The sequence below is a fragment of the Petaurus breviceps genome, unplaced genomic scaffold (genome assembly GCF_028583685.1).
Source record: "Petaurus breviceps papuanus isolate PSGF00001 unplaced genomic scaffold, PetGlider_PUasm1.0 38, whole genome shotgun sequence".
Classification (NCBI taxonomy): Eukaryota; Metazoa; Chordata; class Mammalia; order Diprotodontia; family Petauridae; genus Petaurus; species Petaurus breviceps.
Window position 1 is genome coordinate 92,131,945 of NW_027186304.1, and position 24,029 is coordinate 92,155,973.

The following is a 24,029-nucleotide window of genomic DNA, read 5'->3' on the forward strand; positions in this document are numbered from 1 at the left end:
ATGATTGAGTTAAGGATTATTGGAAACCAATCTCCAATTTAGAAGAAAGAAGAGTTTTTGACTGAGAGATTAAGACAATGTGACCTAAGGGTGGGAAAACTTTGACTTTTGTACTTTGTGTCCCTTAAGGAGGATTACTCCTTAAGAAAGATTGAGTTAAGGACTTACTGGATGATATCTTTTGTGTAAAATTAAGTGGCCACTTTAGTGATAAGTTGTTATGTTATATCATTGTGAATGCTGTACTTTGGTGTCTGTGAATGTTTTGCCTTAGTTTACTGTTGAATAAATAGAGAGTTCACTATACTATGTGATCAGAACCTTACAGCTATTCACAAAAGCAGTCCTTTGGAGAGCTGCATGTGCTTGACTTTACACCCATCTAATTCCTCTGTATTGATTCTTCCTCTTGCACCTCATTTCTATAAAATAATTACTCTTTTTAGCTGTTTCTAAATGATTTTGCTTTTAAAATTCATATCATTCTCAGGTTTACCCCAATCTTTCTTATAAGCTACCCAATTGTTAATAAGAATCTTAGATATACATTTTAAATTTTCCATATATAAAAAGTAAACAGTCTGTTGTTATTTAATACCTTATAATCAGATTTTGATATGCGCCTTATATTTCTCTTGGCTCTTGTATGTCAAATCTTCTATTATGTTCAGATTTTTTAAAGAAACTCCAGAAAGTTTGACAGTTGATCAAATATCCATTTTTTTCCATTGAGGATTATGCTTAACTTTGCTGAGGATATTTTCAGCCAGAGCCCCAGTTCTTTTGCTCTTCAATATACAGTGTTCCAAGACCTAGGGTTCTTTAATGTCTCTGCTGCTAAGTCTTGTGTGATTCTAATTGTGGCATCATCATGTTTAAATTGTTTTATTCTTGCTGCTTTTAATATCTCATCCTTAAGCTGGTGATTTCAGAACCTGATTATAATATTTGTATGAGTTTTCCTCATAGGATCTCTTTTAAGTGGTGATCAATGGATTTTTTTTCTATTTCTAGAAACCTTAGAACATCATTTGTTCTAATACTTCAGGACAATTTTCTTTAATTATCTTTTATATTATTGTATCAACATTCTTTTTTTAATATAGCCTTCAGTTAGTCTAATTTTTATGTTTTCTCTTCTTGATCTATTCTCTATATGTTGTTTTTCTTATAAGATGTTTTACTTTCTCTATGTTTTCATTATTCATATTTTGTTGTGTTTGTAATATTTTGATCTCTTATAATTTTGTTGGCTCCTCCTTGCCCAATTCTAATTTTCAAGGTATCATTTTCTTCCTTAACATTCTGAATCTCCTATCCTAATTGGTTGACTTTCCTTTCATAATCTTCTCATTTTTTCTTGGATTATTCCTTATTTTTTAAATTTTATTCCTCCATCTCTGTCATTTGATGTTTAAAGTTTTTTTAAGACCTTCTATGAATTATTTTTGGGCAGGTGACCATTGGTCATTACTCTTTGGGGGTATCTTTACATCAATATACTCCTCTGAAGATGAACCCTGGTCCTCTCTATGCCCATAATAGTTTTCTCTGGTTGGATTCTTTCTCCTTTACCTGTGTATTTTTTGTGATAATAGCTTAATTTTTGTAATCTCCTCTAGCCCTGGGGGTATGGGAATAGTGCCTCTTGCCCCAGATCTTTGGTTCTCCCCACTAGCCTGGAACCAAAGCCAAACCTCCAACCTCCCAGTGCCCACAGTCAGGGACTTTCTGCTGCACTGCTTCCACACTCACTGGGCATGTGCTGGTTCCTTCTAGCCCCTGTCACTCTTTACAAAACAGCTGGGTCTGGCCTTCCTTGTCAGCAGAGGTTCCCTCAACCTTTCCTGGGTAAGATACCCAACTCCCCTGACTACCCTGGAGGTCAAAGAACAAATCATAGAAACTATCAAAAATTTAATTAAAAAGAATAAGAACAATGAGACAGCATACAAAGATTTATGGGATATAGGCAATGCAACACTTAGGGAGAATTTATATCTCTAAATACATCAATAAAACAGAGAGAGAGTAGGTCAATGAGTTGGTAATGCAACTAAAAAAAACTAGAAAAAGAATATTTAAAAGCCCCAATTAAACACTATAATGTAAATCCTGAAATCAAAGGAGAGATTAATAAAATTGAAAGCAAGAAAACCACTATATAAATAAATAAAATGAGGAGCTGGTTTTATGAAAAAAAAAACTAGCAAAATGATAAACAGTTGGTTAATTTGATTTTTTTAAAAAAGAAAGAATACAAAATTACCAGTATCAAAAATTAAAAGTGTGAACTCACTTTTAATGAAGAGAAAATTAAATCAATAACTAAGAGTTATTTTGTCCAACTATATACCAATAAATATGACAATCTAAATGAAATAGATGAATATTTACAAAAATATAAATTGCCCAGATTAACAGAAGAGGAAATAGAAAACTTAACTCCATCTTTAAAAAGAAATTGAACAAGTCATTAATGAACTCCCTAGGAAAAAATCCACAGGGTCAGCCAGGTTCACAAATGAATTCTACTAAACATTTAAAGAACAATTAATTCCAATATTATATGAACTATTTGGGAAAGTGGGCAAAGAAGGAGCCCTACCAAATACCTTTTATGACACAAACATGTAACAGATACCTGAACCAGGAAGAGCTAGAAGAGATAAAGATATCTATGAACCAATTTCCCTAATGAATCTTGATACAAAATATTTTAAATAAATACTGCAAAGGAGATTACAGCAATATGTCATAAGAATCAAACACTATGACCAGGTGGAATTTATACCAGAAATGCTAGACTGTTCATTATTAGGAAAACAATCAACATAATTGACCATATCTATAATAAAACTGAAAGAAATCATATTATCATATCAACAGATGCAGAAAACATGTTTGACAAAATACAGCACTCATTCCTATTTAAACAAATTAGTTACTATTTGAAAAAACACTGGAAAACATAGGAATAAATGGAGTTTATCTTAAAATGATAAGTAGTATCTATCTGGAACCAAGAGTAAGCATTATCTGTAACAGGAATAAGATAAAAGCCTTACCAATAAGATCAGGGTAAAGCAAAGATGCCCATTATCACCACTATTGTTCAGTATTTTACTAGACATGATAGTTACAGCAATAAGAAAAGAAAAAGACATTAAAGGAATTAGAATAAGCAATGAGGAAACAAAACTATTACTCTTTGCAGATGATGTGATGGTCTACTTGGAGAATCCTAGAGAATCAACTAAAAAACTAGCTGAAATCATTAACAGTTTTAGCAAATTCTCAGGATATAAAAAAACCTATACAAATCATTAACATTTCTATATATTACCAACAAAGTTCAGCAATAAGAAATAGAAGGTGAAATCCCATTTAAAATAACTGTAGGTAACATAAAATGCTTGGGAGTTTACTTGCCAAGACAAAAACACAGGAAGTATAGGAACACAACTAAAATAAATAGTAGTTAATGACCATAGTAATCCACTGTTTGATAAATTCTAAGATTCTAGCTTTGGGGACAATAACTGTCTTTAAAAAAATGTTGGGAAAACTAGAAAGCAGTTTGGCAGAAACTAGAAAGAGACCAACATCTAACACTGTATACCAAGATAGGTCAAAATGGACATATGTTTTTAGACATTTAAAAAAATGATACCAGAAACGAATTAGGAGAGCATGGAATAGTTTACCTGTTCAGTCTATGGATAAGAGAAGAATTTATGACCAAACAAGAGATAGAGAACATTACAAGATTTAAAATAGATTATTTGATTTTATTAAATTTAAAAGCTTTTGTATAAACAAAACCAATATAGCCAAGATTAGAAGGAAAGCAGACAACTGGGCATGGGGGTATGGGGGTTTAGGGAAGGGGAATTTATAGCAAATTTTAGTGATAAAGCTCTCAGTTTTCAAATATATAGAGAACTGAGTCAAATATATAAGAATACAAGTCATTCTCCAATTGATAAAGAGTCAAAGCATATGAATAGGCAGTTTTCAGATGAAGAAATCAAGATACCTATAGTCATGTGAAAATTATCTGAATCATTATTTAGTAGAGAAACGCACATCAAAATAAGTCTGAGGTATCACCTCACACACATCAGATTGGCTAAAAAGACAGAAAAAAATGACAAATTATGGAGATGATATGAGAAAATTGTACACTAATGCACTGCTAGTGGAATTGTGAACTGATTCAAACATTCTGGAGAGTAATTTGAAACTATACCCAAAGGTCTTTTAAAGTGTGGATAACCATCAATATTACAAGTAGGTTTGTATCACACAGAAAATTTTTTGAAAAAAGAAAAAGATATATATGCACATAGCAGCTCTTTATGTGGTGTCAAAGAATTAGAAATTGAGGGGATCTGCATCAATTGGGGAGTGGCTAAACAAGTTGTAGTATATGAATGTAATGGAATACTCTTCTGCTATAAGAAATGATGAGCAGGATGATTTCAGAAAAATCTGGAAAGACTTACATGAACTGATGCAAAGTGAAGTGAGCAGAACCAAGAGAACATTGTACACAGTAATAACAATATTGTATGATAATTTACTGTGAATGACTTCACTGTTCTCAGCAATAAGATGATCCAAGACAATTCCAAAGGATTCATGATGAAAAATGCTCTCCATATCCAGAGAAAAAACTGATGGAATCTGAATGCAGATAGAAGCATAATATTTTTTACTTTCTTTATCTTTTCTTGGGGGTTTTTTGGTCTGTATTTTCTTCCACAACATAACTATTATGGAAATACGTTTTGCATGATTGCACAAGTATAACCTATATCAAACTGCTTACCATCTCAAAAGGAGAGCAAGGAAGAGAATTTGGAGTTCAATTTTTTTTAAAAAATTAATATCAAAAATTCTTTTTACATGTCATTAGAAAAATATTTAAAATCTCTAAAATACATATCCTGCATGTTGGATAGATGTTGGTAAGGATATAGATAAGGATTGCTGAGGATGAGAAGGCATGATACTATCAAGAACAATGGAGGGACGATCTAACTTGATGAAGTCATAAATCCATTTAAGTAAGGAAGTATATGATGACATAATGAGGTACAAACATAGCAGTTGCACTAGGACATGGATAATGTGGACTAATGTACTGAGGCATTCCTGCCATCCTATACAATCAAGTAATTATATGTCAATCTAGAAGTTGAGAGTGTGGGAACTCCTAACAGTACCTCCCTTGGAGGCAAGGAAAAGACCCAGAGCAGATCCCTCTGCACTTACTCTATCTTCACCCATTCTATTTCACTTCCATCATCACTTAGTAGGTACAGGCGAAACTGATGGTCCCCTCAAAATGACAGGTGGATACAGGTATGTTCTTAGCAACAATGATGAGCTTTGGTCCATAATAAGTGATCTGAGCACATCTAGCCAAATCACCAAATCTCTGGATGTAATCAGAAATGTTCATTGATTTTTTTTTGCCTTTTTTTTTTTGGAGGGGAGAAGGCAAGGCAATTGGTGTTAAGTCATTTGCCCAAGGTCACACAGCCAGTAAGTGTTAAGTGTCCGAGGCCAGATTCAAACTCAGGTCCTCCTGACTCCAGGGCCATTACTCTGTTCACTGCACCACCTAGATGCCCCTATTGAGTTATTTTTTATGTAAATCCAAAAGCTTTAATTGAAAGTCAAATCAGAAGCTAGGTTCTTGGAACAGGTGTTTACTCATGTGACAAATTACACAAAATGAAAAATCTTCCAAATAACATTCTAGTTAGCAATGGCAATATTCTCTAAAAAGTCTGACTGTAACCTCTTTTTTTAAACCATTCACTACTTGAAGAGACAAATAAAGGACAACCTGAAACTGACCCACCCACCTTAGCTATTAACAAAAAAAGCTTTTAATATGATCACAATGCTCTGTATTAAAGAGTCCCTGCTACTTAAAAATGTTAACATTCATCTTCAAACTAGAAATTCGTTTTTTTTTTTAACCAAGGTCTAACTTGAATGCCACTCTATCAGCCCACGATGTCTATTATTAGTCTTTGTGTTCCTTCTTATCGCAGAGTAATGACACTGATTAACTTTGACACTTACTACCATGAAAGTTAGGAAGGATGTGACACCATGTGCATTACTCTCAGGTCCTAAATTCTAGATGTCTTGAAACTTACAGTGATTGAGATATTATCTAGCAACTCATAAACCTGAATCATGTAGCATTTTTTTCTTCACAGTCTGAGTAAATTAACTGTGAATCTGTGGAGGTAAAAAATAAACAGCCTAGTTATCATCTCTGTCATATATTTTTAAATGATCATGTGAAGAAAAAAAGAGAAAGGCTTTTTTGAACCATTAAGTATTTTAAGAGAATTTGTAGAAAATGTTTCATTTGAATTCATTACCTGTTGATTAATGGATTTATGGAAATACTAACTAAAGATCATCAAATATAGACCTTTGAAAAGCTCTATTTCCCTCTTTGACCTCTATCACTTGCTCACTATGCTACTCATATTTCCTTTTTTCTCTCTTCTCATATCTACCTTCCTCCCTTTCTTCTTTTCTTTATTCCTTCCTTCTTTTTCCCCCTTCTCTTTATCTGTTTCGTTTTCCTCCCTTTCCTTCTGTTTCACATTTAACTCTTGTCCTTGTTGTTCATTTATTCTTCCATGATGATCCAGTACGTATCTGTTCTCTTCCTGTCACCTCTTACATCTTAGTCAGTTATCCTGTTCTCCACGTCCTATCCTCTCTTTATCCCTACCCATTCTATACCTTTAACTGCTCCTTCTTCTGTTTTTACCTACAGTAATTTTTCTTCTACTTCCCAGCTCCTCAATCACTTTTTCTCCCTTTTACTTGAAGTCCCATGATACAGAGGAAAAAGCACTGATTTTGGAGTCAAATGACCTGGGTTTTGATCCTGATGCTGCCATTAGCTAAGTTACAATGAGCACGTAAGTCATTTAACTTCTCTGAACCTCACTTTACTTGTCTTTTAAATGAAGGGGCTGCTACATGACTTTTAAAAACCCTTCTAGCTCTAAGTCTGTGATCCCATCAACTATTCAGCTGCTGTTGTCACACTCTAGGCTGCTACTAGACATACTATATCATCACAAGTCTTAGAAAGGGTTTAACAAAGTATTGTTGTTGTAGCCTTAGCAAGCGTTATTCATTTCTTCTCATCTTATTGAATAATTTTATATAAATGGTCCTGGAACAAGACAATATCCTGCTGCTATTCTTTTATAGTCAATGCTCTGTAGACAATTCCACAGGTCATGTGCCTAGAGTGACAACTAATAAGCAGTTTGCATGCTCTACTGGTATCCACTCAATGTCAGGAGGACATCATAGCCTGACATGTTGTACACAGGTGAATAAAATAACTTTGTTTTGTAGCTGAATATAAGTTTTATAATATAAGTCCATCTTCTGCAGGCTTATTGAAAATATGCCTGGTAAAGCTCAAGTATCAAACAGATGACAATGATGATACACAACTCATCTTGAGATAACTAAATGGTTCAGCGGATAAAGTGCAGAAGTCAGGAAGACCTGAATTTGAATACTGCTTCAGAAACTTACTAGATTTATGATCCCAAGCAAGTCATTTGATCTCTCTGACTCGCTCTCTACATCTATAAAATGTGGATGACAATAATAGCACGTACATCATAGGTTAGTATGAGTGCCAAATAAGATATCTGAAATATACTTTGTAAGCCTTAAATGCTACATACATGTTACCATGGTTTTTATCTATTTGTCCATACCTCTATATTTTGGAATCTTTTTGTCTCACGTGTTTTAGAGATTATGCGTATTTTATATGTTGACATCAATTAACAACATTGTTCTTACTAAATAATAACTCACATTCATCTAGAACTTTGTAAATCATAAAAGTGTTTATCTCATAACAAAGTCTTTTAGGTCCTGGTACAAGGATGCATCAATACTTCAAGGAACAATGATATTTTACATTTATGATTCACCAATGGATAATGCAACATCTCTCTGCTTCACTTGATAGTCTCTTGAGTGACAGAAGCTAAATAAAAGTTCATGATCTCATAGGAAACTTTTTACTTTCACACTGGAAGTTCTCTATACCAATGAAATCATAATTCTGGATACCTCCATCCAACAAAAATATATGAACCTATTCTATCAAACCAAACAGTATGAATCATAAATTTATGGTTAAATTAACTTCAACAAGCTATGATTTATTATCTATCATCTGTTTGGTCTAAAGAAGAATAAAAGAAAATTCAAATACTGAAAAAAAGTTTTATTTAACTCTGATTTTTAATTCAGGCAAAAGTACTTGGCATTTCTAGACACCTTGTCCCCATCACCTTTTTGGATTATTTGTTAATTTCTTTGTGAAAAGATTAAATTTTGTAAACTAGTACATATTATAGGCAACTAGCTGGCTCATTGACAGTTAGGTGATTCAATGGATAGATTACTGGACTTGGAGTCAGGAAGACCTGAATTTAATCCCTACCTCAAACACTTACTAACTGTATGACATGAGTAAATCATTTAATATCTCTCTATTCTAGTTTTTTCATCTGTAAAATGGAAGTGATAATAATAGAACCTACCTTACAGGACTATTATGATGACTAAATGAGATAACACATACAAAATGCTTTAGAAGCCTCAAAGTATTATATGAATACTAGCTGTTGTTGTTGTTATAAGATAGCAGTAGGATAAAATATAAGTGCAATTAAGTAGGTCATATTATATGATGAGGAAGAACTAGCTAGAACTATTCGACCTAGGTATGTATGAAGGCACATATGGTCTTATTTCCTATCCTTCAATGTTTTGGTATAAGTCTTTCTTCTGTTATAAATTGAAACATTTTTAAATTTGGTAGAGAATTTCAATAATTGGATTTTTAAGTTACTTATCCCCTTGGATAGTAGTGGGAAATACACTGGTAGGTTCCATATCAGAACTCTTGGAAATTTTCCAACTACAGAAGCAACTGGTCATCTTAATTACATGGTTCATTACTTAACTGTAATCTGCTTTGCAAAATTACCATGTACAATCCTTGCCAAACTCTTGTCCATTCATTGTAAGGTCAAAGTTTCCTAGCTCATTGAAAAATAAAGCCAAATATATTAAGTCTCCACATTTCAAGCTCATTAAATATCTAGCCTTGAGTTAGTCACCATTACTCATACAGAAAAAAACTCTGCATTTCTACAGATAAGCTACCATGCCTTATATTTTATTCTAAAAACTCAGACGTCAGGTATTTTTAGGAAAGGCCTATTTGGTGAGATCATTACCTAAGCACTTAAGATATATAAAAGAACTGATAAAATGCTGAATTCCCAATTTTTTTTTACTTTGAGAAATGTTAACTGTAACTTTGAAACTGAAAGTATTAGTTGAGCTGAAGGTGATTTCATAAATCTATACCTGCTGTCTATCTTTGGCTTTTAAAATGGAGGTTCATCACTGGGCAAAGGAATCTGTCTTGAAAAAAAATAAACTTAAAGACAAAGCATACACAGAGAAAAAGTCTGGTAAAATAACAACAGAAATTTAATAATTTATAATGGAAGGCAAGGAACTATAATATTGATAATATTTCCATTAGACAGAGTCCTTACTTGAAAACCATTTTTTGAAGAAAATACAGGGCCAATATAAATATGGAAACACATGAAGTTTGAAAGATTGTCATGTATTTATCAAACAATGGGAGAAGTGCTGAACTAGGATTAGAATCATAAATCGAAAAATTAAATTGTATTTTTTAATTAACAGGAAATTCTTCTTTCCCTCCAACCTCATTGGAAAACAAATTATTTTTAATAAATATATGTCGTCAAGCAAAACAAATTCCCTCATTTGCCTAATTTTTTTTTTAATTTCTTGTCTGTACCTTGAATCCATTGCTCTTTTGGAAGGATAAATGGTCAGTGCATTGATCAGTGTTTTTACAGCTTCAAAGTTGTTCATAGTGTTGTCATTATTGTATCAATTGTTCTCCTGATTCTACGTTCTTCATCAGTTTATAAAATACTTCAAAATGGATTGGTGTCTTAATAATAATTAGGAAAGGCCTATTTGGTGAGATCATTACCTAAGCACTTAAGATATATAAAAGAACTGATAAAATACTGAATTCCTATTGCATTTAAATGTTTGCCAAGTGTTTTATAAATATTATCTCATTTGATCATCCCAACAGAGGTGAGAAGTAAATGCTATTATTATTTCCATTTTACAGCTCAGGAAACTGAGACATTCCTTGCCCAGGGACATGGTCTGAGGCAGGATTTGAATTTAGGTCTTCCTGATTCCAGGTCCAGCACTCTATTCACTATTCTACCCAGCTACTACAATGTTACAGGAGAAGTTGTTTTTCTGATTCTGTTCACCTCACCCTTCATCAGTTAATACAGACCTTTTCATGTCCTTTTGAAATCCACTATTTCCTCATTCCTCACAGCATAAATATTTATTTCCTCATTCCATCATATCCATATATGACAATTTATTTAGATGTTCTCCAGTTGATAGGCATCCCCTTCTGGGCAGATAGTTCTCAAGGAAAGACATTCAGGCTATCCATAGCTATGTGAAAAAATGTTCCAAATCATTAATAATTGGAGAAGTACAAATTAAAGTAATTATGAGATTCAACTTCACTTCCATCAGATTAGCAAAGATGACAAAAAAGTAAACCACAAGTGTTGGAGGCAAGTTGAAAAAAATGGACACACTGATGCACTGTTGGTGAACCTGTGAATATATCTAACTATTCTAGAAAGGGATTTAGAAATATACACAAAATGCTTCTATCTCTGTACACCTTCTAGGCATGCCATTGCCCAGCAGGAGTAGTTTATCTGCTGTGCAGCCCCCTAGGGGCCTAAGACATACTGTCCTGGCCATACTTGTTATCCTGCTTTATACACCTGCCCCTGTAAGTAACAACCAAATAAAATTCTAGCAATAAAATGGATCACTCTAAGACATGTAACAAATAAATAAATAAATGAAATGGAGAAAATGTTCATAGACACAAAAAAAGATCTAGGTGCTTAAGTGAATTGTAAATTTACTATGAGTCAACAGTGTGATATCAATCAATTAATCACTTAATAAAGTGAGTACTATGTGCCAAACAACTATGCTAAGTGATGGGGATACAAAAAGCGGCAAAAGATAGTTGCTGCCCTCAAGGAACTTACAACCTAATGAGAATGAAAACATGTAAACAAATATGTGTGTGTGTGTGTGTGTGTGTGTGTATAAAGCTATATAAAGGATAAATAGGAGACAATTAACAGAAAGAAGCCACTTTAATTGAGAGGGGATGGGAAAGGCCTCCCAGACAAGGTGATATTTTAGTTTGGAATTAATTAAAAGAATCCAGGGAGGTCAGTTGTTAGGGCAAAGAAGAGAAAGCATTCTACACATAAGAGGATATCCAAAGAAAATGCCTGGACATAGGTATAGAATATCATGTTCATGGAAAAGCCATGGAAGAGCTCAAAAAGGATTTTCAAAATCAAGTAAAAAAGGTAGAGGAAAAATTGGAAAGAGAAATGAGTGTAATAGAAGAAAATCATGAAGGAAAAAAGTCACATCTTTGTAAAAGAAGCACCCCCCAAAAAATGAAGAAAATAATATTTTAAAAAGCAGATTGGGCCAAATGGTAAAAGAGGCACAAAAAATCTAATGAAGAGAAGAATACATTAAGAAGCAAAATTGGACAAATGAAAAGGGAGCTACAAAACCTCACTGAAGAAAATAATTCCTTAAAAATTAGAACTGGACAAATGGAAGCTAATGACTTTAAAAGACACTAAGATTCAGTCAAACAAAATCAAAAGAATTACAAAGTAGAAGAAAACGTGAACTATCTCATTGGAAAAACAACTGTCCTGGAAAACAGATCCAGGAGGGATAAATTAAGAATTATTAGATTATTTGAAAGCCATGATAAAAAAAAAGCCTAGACAGCATCATTCAAGAAATTATTGGGGAAAATTACCCTGATACTCTAGAACAAGAGGATAAAATAGAAAATGAAAGAATCTACTGGTCACCTCCTGAAAGAGATCCCCAACAAGGCAGCTAGGTGGCATAGAGAGTAGAGCACTGGCCCTGGAGTTAGGAGGAACTGAGTTATGTGACCTCAGACACTTAACACTTACTAGATGTGTGACCTTGGGCAAGTCACTTAGCCCCAACTGCCCTGCCTTCCCCCCTCCAAAAAGCAAAAAATAAAATAATTTAATTTAATTAAATGAATAATTTTTTTTAAAAGAAAGAGATCCCCAAAGGAAAATTCTCAGGAGTATTATAGTCAAATTCCAGACCTCCCAGATCAAGGTGAAAATATTCCAAGCAGACAAGAAGAAACAATTCAAAAATCACAGTCACAGTTAGGATAATACAAGATTTAATAGTTTCTAAATTAAAGAATTAGAGGGTTTAGAATATGATATTCTAGAAGGCAAAAGAGCTAGGATTACCACCAACAATAGCCTGCCCAGCAAAAATTAGTATAATCCTTCAGGGAGAGGAAATAGACATTCAGTGAAATATAAGATTTTCAAGCATTCCTGATGAAAAGACCAAAGGTGAATAGAAAATTTTATTTTCAAACATGAGACTCAAAAGAAGAATAAAAAGGTAAACAGGAAAGATATATCACAAGGGATTCAATAAGGTTGAACTGTTTACTTTCCTATGTGGGAAAATGATACTTGCAACTTCTACAAACTTAGCAATAGAAAGAAAGCACAGGTGTGAGTTCAATATGATGGGATGATTATAGAAGAATGCACTAGGAGAAGAGGAAAGGGAGAGGAAGAATGGATAAATTATCTGACATTAAAGAGATTTTATAGTGGAGGGGAAAATGGGGGAAAGAGGGAGGGGAGAACATAATCCTTACTCTCATAGGAATTGGCTCAAAAAGGAAATAACGTACACATTCACATGGGTGTAGAAATCTATCTTACCATACCAGAAAGTAGAAAGGAAAGGGGATAAAAAAGGGGATAGGGCTGATGGGAGCAAGGACAGATTGAGGGGATATAAAAGTCAAAAGTAAAACACTTAAGAATGGACAGAATAAAAGGACAGAGACAGTAAGAAAACAGGGAGGAAACAGGAAAGAAGGAAATATATAGTTGGCAATTAGTGACATGAAAAAAATTACATCATGTTTCTCTGATAAAGATCTCAGATCTCAAATATATAGAAAACTTGAGTCAAATTTACAAAAATAAGAGTCATTCCTCAATGGATAAATGGTCAAAGGATATGAACAGGCAGTTTTCAGACAAAGTAATCAAAGCTATTTACAGTCATATGAAAAAATGCTCTGAATCACTAATTGATTAGAGAAATGCAAATTAATTAGGAAATTCTTGAAAATCCCCTATTCCATTAAAAATTCATATTGTAGGATTGTGCCCAACTTTTTAGGGTAAGCTAATCTTGGTTGTAAACCAACATCTTGTGGTTTTGACGGCTTAGTAGGAATTATAAACACAAGAGTCAAGAGAAACATGGAAAGGTAAATTAATTTGAGTAGTTGGTGAGGCTTTATGATGATATAACACTAACATCCTAATAGGGAGGGGAGAAATAAGTGTTCCTTCAAAAATAAAAAGGAAGATAAAATAATATACCAGCAAAGAAAAGGCAGAGAAGGAAAAATAATTTACTATTTCTCAACATTGGAACTCAAAAAAGACAAAGTGGGGAGAGTGTCAGATGAACCTCACTATTACCTTACACAAAGAAAGGTTGAACATGCAAATGTACACACACATATACACATAAATATTTGGTGTCAAAAATACATCTAATTTTCTCTTTAAATAAATAAAGATGAATTCAAATAGCTAGAGGAACATCCAGCATTTGCGGCTGGTTATAACAAACATGACAATACTACCAAAGTTAATTTATACTTTTATGCTATACCCATCAAATTACTTTATGGTACTAGATAATAACAATTCATTTGGGAGAGGTGGGGTACATGGAATGTCAAGGGAAATAATGAAAAGAGGTAGGGAAAAAGAGAGAAAAATATCACTTCCATACCCCAAATTATATTATAAAGTAGCAGGGACAAAAATCATCTGACATTGACCAAAACCAAAGAGGGAGACCAATGGAACTGACTAGACAGGGGATAATAATGTAATAATAAATAAAAACAACAGAATTAAATAATTTAGTGTCTGATAAAATGGAAGACATAAATTATCTAGGAATGAACCCTTAGTAAAAATTGCTGGGAAAATTGGAAAGCAGTATGGTAGAAATTAGGACTAGACCAACATCTTAGACCTTTTTCTATACTCTAAATGAATACGTAACCTTATTATTAAAGATTATACTATTTAAAAATATGAGTGGGGGCAGCTATGTGGCACAGTGAATAGAGCACTGGCCCTGGAGTCAGGAGGACCTGAGTTCAAATCCAACCCCAGACACTTAACACAAAAACTAGCCATGTGACCTTGGGCAAGTCACTTAACCCCAATTGCCCTACCCTCCTCCCTCCAAAAAGCAAATATATATATGAGTAGCAGAGCATATGCTTCTCACAATTATGGGTAGCAGACATTTTCTTTTTTTTGTAGGAGATATTCTTTTGTTTGTTTTTTTAATTTATAAACTTTTTAAATTTATTTTTAGTTTTCAACATTCATTCCCACAAGATTTTGAGTTGTAAATTTTCTCCTCATCTTTCCCCTACCCCTCACCCCAAGATAGCAAGCCTACTGAATACCCCTTCCCCAATCTGTTCTCTCTTATACCCTCTCCCATCCCCCCTCTAACTTTCTAGTAGGGCAAGATGGATTTCTATATCCCAGTGCCTGTATATGTTATTTCCTAGTTGCATCTAAAAAAACATTTTTTTAACATTTGTTTTTAAAGGTTTGGTTTCCAGATTCTTTTCCTTCTTCCCTAGGAGACATATTCTTAACCAAACAAGAGACACATACAGCAAATCATAAATAATTTTGATTGCATAAAACTGAAAAGTTTAACATGGAAGAAAGAAGGAAAGTGGTCAAATGGAACAAAATCTTTGTATAAAATTTTTCTGATGAAGATTTGGTATCTAAGATATACAAAGATACAGCTATGGATAGAGACATAGATTAGATATAAACATAAGCATAGATAACTAATAACCATTCCCCACTAGATAAGTGGTCAAAACATATGAACAGTTCTCAAAAGAATGATCGCAAAGTATGCACAGCCACATGAAAAAATACTCCAAACCACTATTAGTAATAATAATAATAGTCCTGAGGTTTCACTTAACACCCTGCAAAACTGACATAGATGAAAAAAATGGCAACAGACAATATTGACCAAGGACGAGGAGGAAGGGGAATGAGTTTCTTTTTATTCCCAGACCTTATTTAGCACAGTCCTGGTGCATAGTAAGTGTTTGTTGACTAAGCTACCTGACTAGCCCATAGAATGAATGAAAGGAAGTGATGTATAATAAGACTGGAAAAGGTTGAACACAAGTTGTAAAGACCTTTAAGTACCCCAAAATAAGTTTCTTTTTCATCCTAGAGGTAACCATAGGAGTTTATTGGGCAGTGGGATGATATAATCGGAATTGTAGTTTAGGAATATCACTTTAGTAACTGTGTAGAGGATGAATTGGGGAGGGGTGAGATTTGAGGCAAGAAGGACAATTAAGAATCTCTTGTAATAATCCAGAAAGAGTAAACTATTGCTTAGACCAGCCTGTGAAAGACTTTGCCAATTTATGTCAATGGTATTATAATGAGGGTAAACAATAATTAAAGCATCCATATTAGATAGTTGAATAAAATTTGGGAAAGAGTAAAGAAGAGATACCTATTAATATCATGGGAATGATATGGGAGGGTGATGTGTCTTACTGATTCTGAATTCCAGTATTCCACTCCAAGATGTAGGTACAGCAAATTCATTTTTCATATCCCTTAGCCAGAGGTATATAGTATCAATAAAGCACTTAGTTTCTTCTACATTATCTTCAATCTACTATGAGTGAAAGAAAGGCCTAATGTATAATATGACTGTCACTTCATTGCAGAGGTGAGCAAAGGGGAGGATGGCAGCAAATATTTTGGAAAATATCTGAGATTGAGGGAGCAATGATTTATAAGACTATCAGAAGCCTCATGCCAGTATTGCATGAATAACTTCTAAAAGAGGAGAGTCAGAAAACACTGGGTACAGTGAACACAAAGCAATATCAAACATGTAAAAATAATTTGAATATATTTTGACAGTTAAGGAATGGCTACTGATATAAGAGGCATTTCCAAATCTGCCAGTTTGTTACATAGCAAAAACTGAACAGACCTAGAGAAAAAAGGCAAAAATCAACATCAGATTAATGAAAAGGTAAATATGAGGACAAAACAGTTAAAACAGTTTTAGGGATGATTAGATGGCACAGTAAATAGAGCACCAGCCTTGGATTTAGGAGGACGTATGTTCAAATCCAACCTCAGACACTTAACCCTTACTAGCTGTGTGACCTTGGGCAAGTCACTTAATACCAATTGCCCTGCCTTCTCCCCTCCAAAAAGCAAAAAAAAAAAAAAGTTTAATACAATACTGAAAAGGGATTTGATATATCTAATGATCGTTTTTTATAAAAGTTTTATTTATATAAAATATTCAATACAAAGAGGAGATTGAAAAAGCTCCCAAATTGCCTTAGCTGATGAACACAATCACTTTTCCAAACTGAGAAACATATCAGCCAAGTTGATGTGCCATATGTTATATGGGACAGCAAATTTTGAGTCATCTCAACCTTGCAAAACTGCAAAAAGCAGCAGATGAGGAAAACTAGACTGTAGAAAGTCATGTGGGTCTCTGATAAGCCAACTCATCTCAAGACATTCCTGGATGAGGCAGGAAGAGAAATCAGTGTTCCTAATAGTAATCTTTTCCCATTATCAGAGACAACTGAATCATTATGTTTAGATTCTAACTCCCTGGTACCCAATGCACCCTTTGATGAAGCCTATAAGTCACAGGAGATGAAATAAAAAAATAATCTAACAAAATTCACATATAATAAAACAATGTTAAAAGCGACACCACTTTGAAAGCTCTATGGGATCTAAGCACAAAATATTTCAAGAGGCAGAAAAGAACAAAGTAATGGAGAAAATCATAAATGGTATTAGACATCTCATGCTCTTAAAAAAAGTGGTTTAGTCCCCTCTAGCACATGGGTACAGTCCCCTGAAGGCCTGTGGCTGGCTTAGTGCTCGAGCTCAGTGGCCACAACCGAGGGCGTCCCTGCAATCCAAGGGGAATGTCTGGAATGAGACGATACCGTGGTGGAGATGGCCAAGGAGGCCACAGAGCCTGAAGAGGAGGACATCACAGGGCTGTGCCAGGACATGTTATCCAAAAATGGCTATGTACCTGAGAGGTGAGCTGATAGCCACCAGTGAAGACTATAAACTTCTGGAAAATATGAACAAACTGTCTAGCTTGAAGCATCTAGAAAAGAGAGATGCTGCAGTAAACATATGTAGAAATCTAAAGGACTTAAACCAGATATATGCAGCACTTCAGCCTTATTTGGATGAGACTGCTTTGATTGAGGAGCAAGCAGCAGCTCTTGAACAGGCAACTGACAAGTTAGATGCATATTCAAAGAAACCAGAAGCACAGTACAAGAATGAAAGGGTTCTTTAGCACAAAGACTTTAACTACAACAATGTTTTGTAAGAGCTGAAATAAGTGGGATGGAACTGATCACTATTTTTCAGTTCCTAAAAGGAAGCAGTACTGCTAATCCCAGGATAATCCTAGTCCCCACCTCTGGTTGGATGTGTAACTCTGGTGACCCCAGATGTTTTCCTAAACATATAACCCTGGAACCTCATCTTATCATGTGCTTTGCTGTGTGCCCTGGGCCAAGGCTCAGAAATCAGGATCTGGTAAAATCAGGAGCCTGCTTGAGCTCCAACACCAACCACCTCCAATACCTGTAAAATATGACTCTAGACAAATTTTAGAGCTACAGAACCCACAAAATGACAAAGAGAAACAAATCTCCCACTGAAGGCAGCCTGGCAGGCCTGCAGGAAAGGTCTATCACACCAGACTGGAAGCCAAGTGCAGTCCCACATAAGCCCCATGGGCCAAGACCCAGGGCAGCCTGACCAGCAGCACAGACCAGATGGAACAGACTTCAGGAGAGTGAATTGTTGGCAGCTGTGGCAGTTTCCAGACTTCTCAACCCATAAACACCAAAGAGAAAGTAAAAGGCCAGTGGGGCAAGGGGTGCATGGCAGTGTAGTGACTGTAAGCTGTTTCTGCATGGCTGCCTCCAAAGCTCCTGGCATGCAGATTGTAGGGGGACCAAGCAACCAGACGGTAATCACCTTGCTTTGACCAGCTTGGATTTATGTCATATTTTTGGGTAGTGGTCGTGGGGTGAGGAATGCTATTGTGCCAGAGCTTGTGATGACTGTAGAGAGGGTACCCTCCTCATAGCTCTGACAATAGCTCTGACAACATCTGTGAAAACCCCAGCAATTTGGGACATGGCTCTCTTTACTCTGGAAGCAGAGTTCTAGCATAGCAAAGAGATCAAAAGTCAAGTAACTGGCTGCAAGACAAGCATAGAATCTTTTGGGAGGGGACAAAAAGGATCAAAACATGGAACCAGAAGGAGACAACAAAGTCAAAACTCCTGCATCAAAAGCTTCCAAGAAAAATATGAATTGGTCACAGGCCATGGAGGAGCTCAAAAATGATTCTGAAAATCAAGTAAGAAAAGTGGAGGAAAAATTGGGAAGAGAAATGAGAATTATGCAAGAAAATCATGAAAAGCAAGTCAACATCCTGACTGAAGAAAATAACACCTTAAAAAATAGACTAACTCAAATGGCAAAAGAGGCCCAAAAAGTCAATGAGAAAAAGAATGCCTTAAAAGGAAAAATTGCCCAAATGGAAAAGGAATTTCAAAAACTCACTGAAGAGAATAATTCCTTCAAAATTAGATTGGAACAAATGGAACCTAATGACTTTATGAGAAATCAAGATATTATAAAACAGATCCAAACAAATGAAAAAATAGAAGGCAATGTGAAATATCTCATTGGAAAAACCACTGACCTGGAAAATAGAACCAGGAGAGATCATTTAAAAATTATTGGAATACCTGAAAGCCATGATCAAAAAAAAAAAAAAGAACCTAGAAATCATCCCTCAAGAAGTTCTCAAGGAAAATTGCCCAGATATTCTAGAACCAGAGGGCAAAATAGAAATTGAAAGAATTCATCAATCACCTCTTGAAAAAGATCCCAAAAAGAAAACTCCCAGAAATATTATAGCCAAATTCCATAGTTCCCAGGTCAAGGAGAAAATACTGCAAGCAGTCAGGAAGAAACAATTTGAGTATTGTGAAAACACAATCAGGATGACACAAGACCTAGCAGGTCCTACATTAAGGAATCAAAGGGCTTGGAATATGATATTCCAGAGGTCAAAGGAGCTAGGATTAAAACCAAGAATCACCTACCCAGCAAAACTGACTATAATGCTTCAGGGGAAAATGTGGTCATTCAATGAAATACAGGACTTTTAAACATTCTTGATGGAAAAAATCAAAGCTAAACAGAAAATTTTACTTTCTATTACAAGAAGCAATAGAAGCATGAGAAGGTAAACAGGAAAAAGAAATCATAAGGAACTTATTAAAGTTGAACTATTTACATCCCTATATAGAAAAAAACAATAATTATAACTCATGAGACTTTTCTCAATATGAGAATAGTTGAAGGGAATATATATGTATACATATAAATAGGAGGGTATATGTGTGTATAAATACATACATATGTGAGTGTGTGTACATGTATACATAGACAGAGGGCACAGGATCAGTTGAATACGATGGGATGATATCTAAAAAATAAAATTAAGATGTGAGAGAGGAATATAATGAGAGAAAGAGAAAGGGAGAGATAAAATAGGGTGAATTATCTCATACGAAAGAGGCAAGAGAAAACTGTTGCAATGTAGGGGAAGAGCAGGAAGGTGAAAGGGAATGGGTCAACCTTACTCTCATTGAATTAGGCTTAAGGAGGGAATAAAATACACACTTAAATTGGGTATCTTACCCTACAGGAAAATAGGAGGGAAGGGGATGGGGGTAGGATGATAGAAGGGAGGGCAGATTGGGGGAGAGGTAGTTGGAAGTAAACATTTTTGAAAAGGGACAGGGTCAAAGGAGAAAATAGAATAAGTGGGGGGGGAGTGGGATATGATGGATGGAAATATAGTCTTTCACAATATAACTACTATAGAAATGTTTTGTGTAACTACACATGTACAACCTATATTAAATTGCTTGTCTTCCCAGTGGGGGTGGGTGAGGAGGGAAGAAGGGAAAGAGTCTGGAAATCAAAGTTTTAAAAACAAATGTTAAAAAAACTTTTTTTTTAATTTAAAAATCAGGATCAACTCGGATTAGAGCAGACACAAATGAAAGGCTCTTGTATACCTGTCTCCTCCAATCTTCTTTCTCCCCTAGGCCCCTCCCCAACTCCCTTCATGACCTGTTCTTCAACTTAAATAATAAATGTCAACTTACAACCCTCAAAAAAAAAGTGGTTTAGAAAGTATCAGCAACTATTAATCCCTATGCATACTTCTGCAATCCTGTGAAATGTTCATAAGGAATGGTCTATTTTATGCGCATATTAAACATATTCTTTTTGAAAATATGAGAAGATGGGCAATTTTCCCATGATATTATTTTTAACAGACCACATCTTTACTGTTACACAATTTTATGAGAAAAATGGAGAATACAAAATCTTTATTTAGTGCTTGTTGATTACGAAAGAGCAATTGGTTCAAACTAGCCAAAGTTATCGTGAAAGGCATTCCTCCAGAAAGATCTATTTCATGCAAATGCAAATGTAACAAAGGCTGTTCCTCACACATAACAAGGCCATTTCAATGTGGCTTGCAGAATGGCATGAATAGATAGCCTCTTCTCCGAAAGAGACTTTAATTACTGCCAGGAGGGAAAGCAGGTGGTTAGGGCCAGAAGTTGCTGCTATATTCTCCTCAGAGAGAGGGAAGTACTAGACTAGAAATATATCTATCCACTTCCTTGCATAATATTAGTCTAGGGAATGTACTTTTCAAGTTCAAGCTAAACTCTTGATTGCTATTTATTAGTAGGGAAAGAAAGACCCTAAGCTTTATTATATAAGTCTTGACTCCCCACCAAAGAAAGCATACATGAGAATACATATATATATATATATATGTATATATCCACATGGAAATTTCCCAAAGTATCTAATACAGGAAGCTTAAAATAAGGACATAAAGTTCTACATGTTGGCTTCTTCCCAGAGTCTTCTCCCTTCATGGCACTGAAAAAAGATTAGAATCTCATGCATTGTCCCCATCATGCTTTGATCTCTTCCGATGAGCAAAGTCCCATAGCAATGGGTTTTGGAGCTCGGGTTATAATTAAAACATAACAAATTCCTTTATAGATGCAGCCAGAGATAACTTTCTGACCTGGCAAAAGTTCATAATCAATATTCTCAAAGACTTGAGGAAATTAATGATGTAAACTAGAAGTTAATAAAGCATTTGATAAAATATTCTCAAAGACTGGGAACAGAATTGATTAGGAAGAAAACTGATAACTAAATTAAAATCGGCAAATTATATGATGCTCACAACCCCTAAGTTGGTCCCTAACACACACACACACACACACATACACACACATATATATGTACCCATATTTTTTCAATGCTAAGATTCTCCTGTTCATGCTATCTGGAGAGAAATCAAGGAGTGCCATGGTTCACAAATCAAAACTCTAATGAGCTGATGGTAATGGAGACACATAATAGATTCAGTCAAGCTATAGCATATCATAACTTATTAGACTTGTACAAAACATGAAATATAAGGCACTAACCAGGATATATGTGATTGGGGGAAAAGTGAGTCAGTTACCCAAACAGAATGGAGGATGCTAGATGGACAGCCTAAGTCCCATGCTGATATCTATAAAATGACAGAAGACCTAGAGTAAGACCTTGAGCATGTTGAACAGAATCTCTATAGAAGATTTATGTCAAGACATGGACAAACATCACATTGTTAAAGAAGGAACTGATAGATCGTAATCTACAGCAAAGAGAAGCATCAAAGATAAACTCACAGTCCCATAAGTGTATAGGAGAAACTATTTTGGTGATGCAGAAAAAGGGACAATGTTCTACAGCTTGAACAAAAGTATGTCAAGAGACTTCCCTAACCTCTGTGGCACCTTCCCACTTACATGGCCTGTAAAAAAGAATAAAAATAGAATAGTTTCCTACTTACATCAGGTATTACAAATATAAAAAAAATTACCTATAAGTATGATAAGTGTGATTAAGTACTATGATACTATCATAATACTCACACAGCATAACACAGAAAATTACATTTTTCTTCAAAATGAAAATTAAAATAAAACAATTCTTAGCTGCCTTGGTCAACCTTCAAGATTTTAGCTCAAAAAATTATCTCATGAATGAGGTCTTCCTTAGGCCTCCAGCTGATAATGCCTTCCTTTCTCAGGTTACCTTGTATTTAACTGGTAGACATGTATATACCTCTATATGCAAGTCTCTGCCATTACAATATAAGTTCCATGAGGAAAGGGGCAGCTTCAATTTTGTCTTTGTATTCCTATACCATGGGAGATACAATGAAAATTTAACAAATATTTGTTCATTACTAGCCACAATTTTTAGTTATTGATGACAATAAGTCATTATATTGTTAGGAGGATCAAAGTTCCTTCAGTCCAGGTAAAGTCTCATTTTCATCTGCCTCCAGCTTCTAGTACAGAGCCTCACATAAAGTACATGCTTAATAAATACTTACACTTATTGAGTTGTTGGATTGAATCATGATTTCTAAAAATTATCATTGGAATTGGTTTCTATGATCTCTGCTCTTTTTTTGAGCTGAATGTGAAAAATAAAAAGAATCATGGAGGAAGGTACATTGTTTTATGAGGAAACACTGGAAAAATGTGCAAGTAAGGATTAATGTCCTTTCCATTCATTTCTGACAGCCTGTATTCAAGCTCAGGTTGTCTGGTCAACATTTGAGTCTGACGTTTAGTTTCCAAATCATGATGCTTCATGCTGGACACAAATTCCCTAAGAGAAATTTAGGGATAACTTTCCCACAGGTTTTCCTAATTAAAGATGCATCTACTCTTTGCCCACATCTGCTCATAAAAACTGGATAATTGAATGCACATGTGTTGATTTGTGATTCATTTTAGCATTTTGCAGGTGCAAATGTGAGTTTAAGGTGCAAAATGGAGCCACAAATGTCATATGCTTCATCCAGCCAAAATTCTGGGCTTTAATCACAACTAAATAACTGTTCAGGTGATGCAATCAAATGCCTTTGCTCACAAAAGGGTTGTAATAATAAAATATTGTGGGTGAGACTGAGATATAGTCACAGATGAAGTTGTAACATTTGGAGAAAATAAGATCCAGCTCATCTTTGCCAATTCTGACATTAAGCAATGTATACAGTACTTTAAACACATTAACATAAAATTCACTTCAGATGGGTTTCAGAAGAACGTTAACCACCTAGAACAATGGAAAAATTATATACATATAAGTCTATAATCTAGATAGAAATATGCACATAAGTATATATGTATAGACTTATAAATTTATAATTTTCACTATATTACTTATATACATATGCATGTCTACATATATAATTGATTCAAGGATTTAAATTAAGAATAATTCAACCCTCATAATCATTATGTAATAAGGAACATAATGTACTACACTGTAATCATCATGTACTGAGGGAAAGTCCTCAGAAGGCTCTTAGCACTGTATCAGCAATGCCATATTCACAATGCCTATAGAGATTACAAATAT